Raw genomic sequence first — 9,985 nt, 5'->3', positions numbered from 1 at the left:
CGAAAAAGCAGCATAAGGGAGACGCAATGAAGCTTGTCAAGTGCGACTGCACGGTTTGGTTCTTTTTTTTTTGCCATGTCAATACATCAGGGGAGTTTTATTTTCAGAGAGGCCATTGAGTGCAGCTGCATGGTCACATGCCTCACATTCCTATTTTAGACTAAATGAACCTTTTAATATCCATGCATATATGACACGTGAATCATTTGGGCTGGTTGTTGCACCAAACATTTGATTAAGGTTTATTCAAAAACTTAATAAATGTCCATGACCGGCTCAATGGACAGTGACAACCAATACGCATACAACATACTGTATCGATATACTTATTAACACAGTATGTAAATTTTTACAGAAGTGATTACTGTTACAAAATTAAATGAATATATTGTGGGCTACTATCTTTTGAATGCAAGTAAGTATTTTAAAATACATGTATATAATATGATTTGTAAGAACACACTTAAAATACATCTTTAGGAAGGAAATTCCATCTCAACTTAGTTTTGCAGCAAATCAGTAGACTCACTTGGAAGGTGTGGAGAACCATTCTGTAATTTTTTTCCCCTCTCAGGCTTTCTAAAAATGGCATTTTCAATAAAATGATAGAGCTATGCGGTACAGGAAAATTAGCAAATGATGATTAATGTTTGCCTCAGTGCAGATAGTGGCCACGATTATAGACGTCTCGTACGGTACCACAGGGACTTTTGTATGAGTTATTTTCGGTATTTATCGAGAACTGTGTTTAACATCCCAGGTATCTAAGAGACCTGTATTGATCTTTAACCCTAATATGACCTGTAGAATAACCATATTTCAAAAATGTAAAAGTAAAATACATTTTTAACAAATCTGATTGATTTAAAATATTAACATACTGACACACGCATTATATTAACATGTACATTACCTTGGAAGATGCAATACTGTTTAAAAGGGGAAAAAAAAAATTTCTTCAAACAACAAGCAACCTGGATGTCTTAAACCTTCAATCCCTTGATTTGTATCTCTGCACAGCATACACTCGCCACATGTGTACTCACAGACTGAAAGACTCTGACACTGCATCTTCATCATGATCATCATCCCCTTCAGAGGTTGAGACTTGTAGTGGCACTTGCAGCAATGTGCCAGCATTTGTCTTCCTGCCACAGATTTTACTGGGCAGACAAGATATGACTGGCAGACGCCTCACCAAGTCCTTCTCTATAGACCTACTGTATGCAGACAGTGCAGGTTCACTGACAGTGTGGTATGGGAGCCTCCCGCTGGTACTTCACTTTAGTAAACAGAAGAGAAAGGCACTTGCAGAATGTTTTGATGAAAGTCTGAATAAATGTAAATGTAAATGTGAGTCTATTTCAAGGCCAGAAAGTTTGAAGAATTTTAATTGGCTTCATGTGAGTGATGTAGACTATAGCTTATGTAAGGAGTGACCTGTTCTGCTTCATGCTGTAGTTCTGGACAAGACACTGAAACAAGAGCAAGCAGTGCAAGAGCAGAAGTATAAAACAGCCATAAGCTGGAATTAGAGCCTGTATGAGAGGCTGCTCCACATGCCAGAAGGCAAAAAGCTCCCTTAATTTCTTGGAAAAGCCAGCTGGCTATAGTTCTTATCCATTCCCCTCTGCTTGACACAGTGCATCCCAGTTACTGTACACATGTTTGAAAAAAGCATATGTGAAGTTTTTAACTTTAGGCTATGCATTAATGCTAGCTGGGGAAAAAAAATCAAAGTTCTCTGCATAAAAATTGTGTTTTTGATCAGAACAGAGCTGTGTCAGCCAGCAAAATTACAAAAATATGATCCCTTAAAGCTGGACTTCAATGGTCAGTACAATGTGGTTGGTACACTAGATAAGTTAGATAGCGTTCATTGAAATCCACAGCACCCTAACAACACAATCTTCTTTCATTACTATGGAAAGGGCCCTCCCAATAGCTGCATACTAAATTTTCACTTCGACATAAAAACAATTATTTCTGAATTTACATGGGGCCAAAAAGGTATCTAATTAAGACATTAAAGACACTACAATTTTTAAAACAAACCTGTATTTTCAATCCACTGTTTACATCTACTGAGACCAAGGTCCTATGATCATGCAGAAAAATTAGCCTCGATCTTCTATTGTATTATTTCTTTTCCGAGTTCAGATAGGGTGGGATTGGATGATGTCACAAAAGGGTTTGTGACCACTTGGGATTTCCCAAGACATTGCTGCTGTCCCGTGGTGACCATTAAGGACACTGATCTGTGCAAGAAGAGGGCCCAGGTTTCAGTTGTATTGTAGCCACTATCATAAAGACCACTATATTTAATAAAAAGTATCATGTTCTAGAAAGAAATATCTACAGGCTGTATAAGAGCGATAAGAGAATTGGGTATCTCCTCCATAAGAAGTGTGGAATACATAGAACTAAATTATAAGGATTCTGCCAAATGCAAATAGTACATAAGATGCTACCATCCTGCTAAGGCATATAATTAATATAGCTACAGTTTAGTTTTATGATAGTGATATATTCTCTGCTACTGTCTTTATCGATTCAATAGACAACACAAGTATAAGTAAAGGAGATAGAAAAGTCAATATCAATGAAAACAAGTTGATCAGTATCAATAAAAACAAAACTAAGTCACTCAACACATGCTAGTGATACAGGCAACAGAATGCTGAACACCATATGGAAATAGATACAGAAGGAAGGAAAGCTATAAATGGGTTTGTGAAAAATGGGCAGATATAAAGAAGCTTCTTCCCACCAGCGCAAGCCACTGAGAAAAAATACCCAGGCAATGCTATAATTTTACATGTGCACCATAAAATGGATGTAAAGGCTTAAAAGGGTTTTTTAAGTTGTAAAATATTTTAACAAGAATACATAACTATCAATTAATTTTCAAATTAGAATGTCACAAAGCACATGATAAAGAGTTTTGTCTTGACTCAATGGCTAATAAGCCAGCATGATAAGCAGCAGATGAATCATTCTCCTGAAGCTCTTCATGGTGGTGAAGAAAACTTTTCTGTTACTGTTGCCACAGCTTGTTTTCTAATTGCATAAAGCAGCCAAAAAGACCGGATGCTCCTCCAATGTATCTCTGTGGGAGTCAGCTCAGAGACAAAGAAAGCAATTAGCAGATAGCAATTCGAAATAAGGAAGACAGACGGGAGAAAAAAGAATCACAACATTTTTAACAATATACTAGAAAATAGCATTTCCTACTTGTTATACAATTATGTAATCATTTATAATAAAAATTGTACGTCTGCTCTAAAAATTGTAATAACAGTACACATTCACTGTGAGAACACAGGCTGTTATGTAGGTAAAAGGGATTTATAGTCACAGAAGAACCTCTGCTGATTCATTGTATTAAAATAAGAGTTATTTAAGCTTGTTTGTCTGTGTTGTGACATTTATAAACTCCCTACTCACAGCAGCAGTATAGTATGTACTATACTGCGGCACTGATTATTTCCAGTAAATTATCAAAAAGAAAAGCACATTGAAATTTACAATTCCCATCTTCTTTAATGTGAAAAACACAATATGCGCTGCAAAATAGCAAGAGCAAATTTCAAATGTGATTTTTGAGGATAGGCCTAGAGTGGACCAAGGCCACTATTTTACAGTAAGGCCACTTACTGAGAAACATGCATTACTATGTCTAAAAAAATCTCTGACGCACATTCCTTTTCTTATTTGAAAAAAGACACAGTACTTGGTGACTACGTAACATTTACATGGTATTTTTTGACTTTTGCAACTGCATATGTCAATGAATATTATGCTCTGTAGACAATATAATATATTGAAGAGCTTGATATTAATTATAACATATTGGTAGTTATGGATTTATGTTTGTTGACAAGGCTGAATGTTGTTCTCTGTGGTTTCATGGTGATGTTGGTTGGACTGGGTCCTTGTGTAGAGCCACTGTAATATACGCATGGGGTGTAACATCACGTCCTGTGTATCTTGAATGTAATACAGAGCTCCATATTCTGCTGTGTAGAGCCCCCTCCATAACGTTACTGTACATCAGTCAGATGTACAATATTAGAAGCTGTGCGAAATGTTTTATACTATATAAAGTATACTTCCTTATACTGTAAGTCAGAGATAAAAGTTCTTGGAAGACAAATTAGCTCTGTGTTCTGTAAGGCATAATATACAGTGCAGGGATGGGTAAGATACAGGGATAAAGGCTGATAAAGGACGGAGAATGCAATTCAACCTTTGGACTTTTTGTGGCAAATTATAAAGACTTCCTAAATGGATTTAGAGTGCTGGCCAGGGGGAAAATTCCACTCCTCTCAGCCTATAGTTAGTCACTGTGTGCCTTGTAAAGACAAAAGACACTTGATGTTTGGAAAGAATATGTGTAGCTTATCCCTCTCAGCCAAACAATTATTGATCTAGGCTTTATTAAAGTCTGTGAGACTCGTATGTCTTCATAGAAGTCATTCTCTAAATTGGCAAGACTGCAGCATGCAGGAAAGCAATCTCTCTGAAACGCTGGGCACCTGACAACAGTGTACACCTTAATAACCAGATATTCTAAAGTGGACAAACACAACCCGTATTTGCTGCCATTGTTTTGAGTGAGTCATCATCAATAATGTAAATGGACTACATGGTAAGGAGACGGTTTAAATTAATCTTGCACTTAGTCCTAATTGTCTGCATTCGGTTCTTTATATTACTTCCGTAGCTACGATCGTTGTCATTTTGTTGCTTATCTGAAAATTTAATCTTAAGTGATTTACAATTTTCACCATTTATATAGCTTGATGTTTTATGTAGCAATACAGGTAAAAACTTCTATGTGATGAAAAAACAGGGCACCTCATGGGACTGACAAACACAAGTCTATGTACACTGGCTGAAGCCGCTTGTCCCGAGCAGGGTTGCGGCGAGCCGGAGCCTAACCCAGCAGCGCGGGGACACACCCGGGACGCAACGCCAGTCCATTGCAAGGCACCCCAAGCAGGACTCAAATCCCAGATCTGTCAGAAAGCAGGACCCGGCCAAACCTGTTGCGCCCCCCGTGCCCCCCACAAGTCTATGTACTTAACCATTATTTCACCTACTGCAACTATAAACAATATTAAAGTTAAAGTACAGAGCGCCCGTGCACTGGGTCCTAGGCTTAGTTTGGTCATACTAGATTTGGCTTCATAATATTTTTACTAACTTTGAACTACATTAAAATTAAAACTAATTTAATGTGACTGAAGATTAAAATACATAGCCTCCACAGATTCCTATTCAATGCCCATTGCTGACCAATTCTTTGGATCAACATGCAAAGTTTGTTAACTTGTTAATCATCAAGAAGGAAAACAAACCCATAGCCACTGTGGAAGTGAGTTAAATTAATTTGGTCTCAATCCTATACGGTTTGGGTGTGTTTAACCGCTAACAAAGTGCTGGGCACAGAAGTGCAGATTGTTAAATATGTATTGTATATATGTGTATGTTAACATAAACGATTTTGTGTTCTGTATTTTGTAGATACGGGGGGTGCGGTGGCGCAGTGGGTTGGACCGCAGTCCTGCTCTCCGGTGGGTCTGGGGTTCGAGTCCCGCTTGGGGTGCCTTGTGATGGACTGGCGTCCCGTCCTGGGTGTGTCCCCTTCCCCCTCCGGCCTTACGCCCTGTGTTGCCGGGTAGGCTCCGGTTCCCCGTGACCCCGTACGGGACAAGCGGTTCTGAAAATGTGTGTGTGTGTGTGTGTGTGTGTGTGTGTGTGTGTGTGTGTGTGTGTGTGTGTATTTTGTAGATTGTTTGCTTCATACCTTTTTCACATACTGTTAACTGAGGATGATACAGTTGAAGAAAAACAATCATTACTTAATGCAAACCGACTGTTCATATTCCCCAGAGGACCTCAATCCTCTGCATTTGTCCATCAATGATTGTCCTGGCCCTTCCATCAGCAGGCTTACCAGCAGGGCAAAATAATGTGTTCCTACCTGCATTCAGAAATGACATGTGTTGAATACAGTACCTGAAATGCAGGAGGTTAACAGTCTCTCATGTTATAATTCCTGCACTTTGCACTTCGTTGCTTTCATAATAACATGGTGTTCAGAAGGACCTGCAGTGTAGCCTCAATTGCAACCACTGTCAAGGTGCTGAGAGGTGAAGGACCTCTATTAGTTCCTGGGGTCAGATTTATAGGTGGGTTTTATTTCAGATTTATTTTCTTTCCCCTGAAGTGCTGTAGTTAAGGCGCTTGAGGGGACTCTTTGTCCAGAGCAAAGAGCAATTATAGCTGCCATGACCTGCTGCCCTACATCAGAACAGATTTCCAGTGTATGCTTACTCCAGGAACAAATTGCATTAAAAGGGTTCTTAAAAAGTGCAACGGATTATTTGCTGAAGAGCACCTACTGAACAATCTCACCGCGTTAGAGCTGCATCTTATCTCCTATCAAGTTCAGTGCTTGACTCTACGGGCCGAGAGCAGGGAACGGCAAAGGGGGACTGAGGCAGCGTACGGATTCATTTCACTTCACACAGAAATCAAGGACTTGAGGATGAAGTCTGCTACCTAAAAGAAGGTCTAGGAAGAGTGCAGAAAGCAACTTTTGCTTCCTGTGAGTTACACCATTGTACAAGTGCTGCAGCTTCACCCTCCAGTGTCCTAATAGAGTGAAATGGATTTTGTTAAGTGCTTTTAAGAGCAGCTTACGACACTGTAACCCATTCCTGGTCCTTCACACAGCAGTGAGAAGACTGCAAAATCCAGATGGTCTCAAACGCTGTTCAGCTAACAAAAAGGTGCTTAATTGGCATGGTCATCGAAGACAAGGCCTCACAGACAGATGGATGAGGAAGTCCCCCATATGCCTGATCATAGTTGATGGACTGCAGAGTTTGCACAGCATGCAGAGGCAAAAGGGCACTAACTATAGGCTTTGTACTCCCTTTATTGCAGGGTGAGGCAGGAATGGAAACGCGGTTCAACACGAAATTGGACGCAATGGTCTGTGACTAAGATACGTGCTCTTAACTGAGCACAGTCTGTAACTGGCTTTGACATTTTATAATGCAAGTGATACCCAAAGCCAGAATCCTATCACTGAGAAGAGAGTGACAGTGTCTTTCAGGTAGCAGCACATAATTCAGTACAGAAACTGAAGAACCAAATCATTACACATCTGAAAATTATTTATAGATGTTGATAGGTGCCTACAAATACGTCATTTCCCAGTAAGTCTCGTTTAAATATAGGTCATTTTCATGGGATTGAAACAAAAACAGATGGAAAAAAATTTCACTCTGTAGCAACACCTTGTAGAAATAAGGTGTCTACAAATTGCTGCAAGATATATGTGGCAATGACATATATTTACTTATTTAACTGACACTTTTCTCCAAAGCCCTTTTTCATGTTAAGATACTGACAATTATCTACCCATTCATACAGCTGGGTAATTTTTCAGGAACAATTTAGGGTAAGGATTTTCCTCAAGGGTATTACAGCTGGACATAGGAACTGAACTTCTAACCTTTGGGTCCAAAGGCAGCATCTCTGACCATTACACTAACAGCTGACCTTTACAGAATTGTTTGAGAGTCGAAGAGCTGAAAAATTTCAGCTTTTTATTGTGATATTTACATTCAGTGGGATTTAATTTTCCATACACATTAGGGATTAAAAGTGCAAATTATGTAAAATTCAGCTACATTTGATCGTGCCCTTAATGCAACCCTGTGACCATGACCAGCCAGCACCTGCATATGTGGGATGCTCAAGTCATCCATCAATGGTCACTTGACAGTCATGGATGGCTTGTGCATATATGTCATATAATTTTACAAGATATCATAATATTTACAAGAACGGTGTCTTTCAGTTGGAATAGGGCAGAATCAGATCTTTTCACTGTTCAAATGCTGATCTTAAGCTCATTCACTTTGCAACCAGACAGTTTCAGTCTCATTTGTTTGATTTCAAAGCTTTTCCTGCAGCAGGGAATAGGCTGCCTCATGTAGACACATTGCCTTGAAGGTACTTATTTCAAAGCTCAGGGCACTGTTACTTCCAAATTACTATCAGAAATCGTTCTGTTATGCATGGCGCAGTGTTAATCTGTTTTTCTGAGAAAAGACCACAGGTAAGATACCACTGCAGCATCTTTCGACTACGTTATACCAGTTTTGTTTTTTGGCTGGAACTGTGATTTCATCAAGAATCATTTTTTCTTTGAAAGCTCTTTGGAGAGGCAGACCCACTCATCTGTGAAAGGTACAAACATCTGACCAGAGTGCCCTGTTCAGTTCCACTCCATTAATTAAAGCACCTGCTATTCTCTATGAACAGAAAGCATAACACCATTTCTTGTTTTGCACTTGCATGTTGACCAGACTTCAGAGTTTTGGAACAATGCTGGCCTTTGCACCAGACACTTGTAACGCTTACAACCTTGGCCTTCGCGGCTTTGCTGTTTCTTTGATTCATACCGTGTAAAGCCACTGGCATTCTGAAATTGCATGATGGCTAGAGTTTAACTGAAATCGCTACAAACAAAATTGCTATACGGTGCAAGATAACAGCAGAATGAGCCTGCAGTTGACTTTAAGACCCACAGAGCAACTGAACATCTCTGATTCTCATAATCCTCAAAATTATGATGCAAGGCTGTGGGCTACTGACATACATTTACTGCGTGCAAGGATGACAAATGTTGAGTCCATCGGCAGGGACAGGGAGTAACAGAATTAGTTCGAACGCAGCTGGAGCACACTGTAAACAGGGACATGCCCAAAGGCGGTAACTGCTCATAAGCACCTATGCGTGCTCGTGTTGATGAAAGATCAACTGCGAAAAATCTGCTACAGACACCAAACAGAGGGATGTGGGAGGCTCACTTTGTGAGAATATATTCAGTTAATTTTTGAAGGCCACAGTAAAGTAGACAGGTCTTTTCATGTACGTTCCTATTGTGACTGAAAAAATATTTTTAGATTCATACCTCAGAGTCTTGTTTTTCTCAGCTCTTCTTACCCTTAAAGCACCATTTTCATGCTGGACCCTGGATGGGAGGCACAGTTCACAGGTACGTTTACTGATGTTTCTTGCTGAGGATGCTTTTGGCTGTTTCAATTATATTAGCCGCCTTTCTTGCTAGGCTGGGGACAGTCCTGGATGGAGGCTGCTGATGGTTTGTGACCCTTTGAACCAGTCCTGTCAGCCCTGTGCCAAAGACAATAAATGATAGCGGGTGTCAGACATGATCACATGGTGGTAATGGTGACCCTGCGTTGGTTTTCTTTTTCATCCTGGGCATAGACCGATAGCTGAATGGGTAGGGGGTTGGGGCGTGGGGGGTGACTATTGTGGTAGGTATACAGCACACACAGACACACCCACTAGTGCCAACTGTGTTCAAGAGGGAAAAAAATCACTGACATTAAATCCTTCAGCTAAAACAGGGCTAGAGGAGAGCTTTTTTTTTCCCTCAATTATATTTTTTTTATATGAAAAATAGATAGTAGCCTTTTTCCTTATCAGCAATTATGTTTCTGGTTATTGGGACAGAAAGCGATTTCACTGAAACTTCTCCTATTTGCTGCCAGAAATTTGAAATGCTCTCACTTCAGGACCTAGTTACTCCCACCATGTCACAATGACGTGGCATTTTTTTTTTAGAAACAAGTCATAATAATCCACCGCAACTCTGTCTTCCTACAGCTATGCTTAATTCCTACTGCATTGAAATAAAGCACAACTACAGATTTTCATGATTACATAAAAATGTTAAGGTCACAATAAAAATATCCTTATCTACTGCTCCTTCCCTTTCCTTCACTTCCTGCTCTGTGATCTTGTTTTCGCCATCTGGATGACATCAGACAATTTGTTGTCATCGTTTTTGGTATTGCGAACAAGTATTTTCTTGGCACGAGATTAAAGAACATGTTCAGTATGAACAGCAATTTAGTATTTCACTTAGCCAAGA

The sequence above is a fragment of the Scleropages formosus genome, chromosome 16, assembly GCF_900964775.1.
Source record: "Scleropages formosus chromosome 16, fSclFor1.1, whole genome shotgun sequence".
Lineage (NCBI taxonomy): Eukaryota > Metazoa > Chordata > Actinopteri > Osteoglossiformes > Osteoglossidae > Scleropages > Scleropages formosus.
This window is presented reverse-complemented; position numbering follows the sequence as displayed.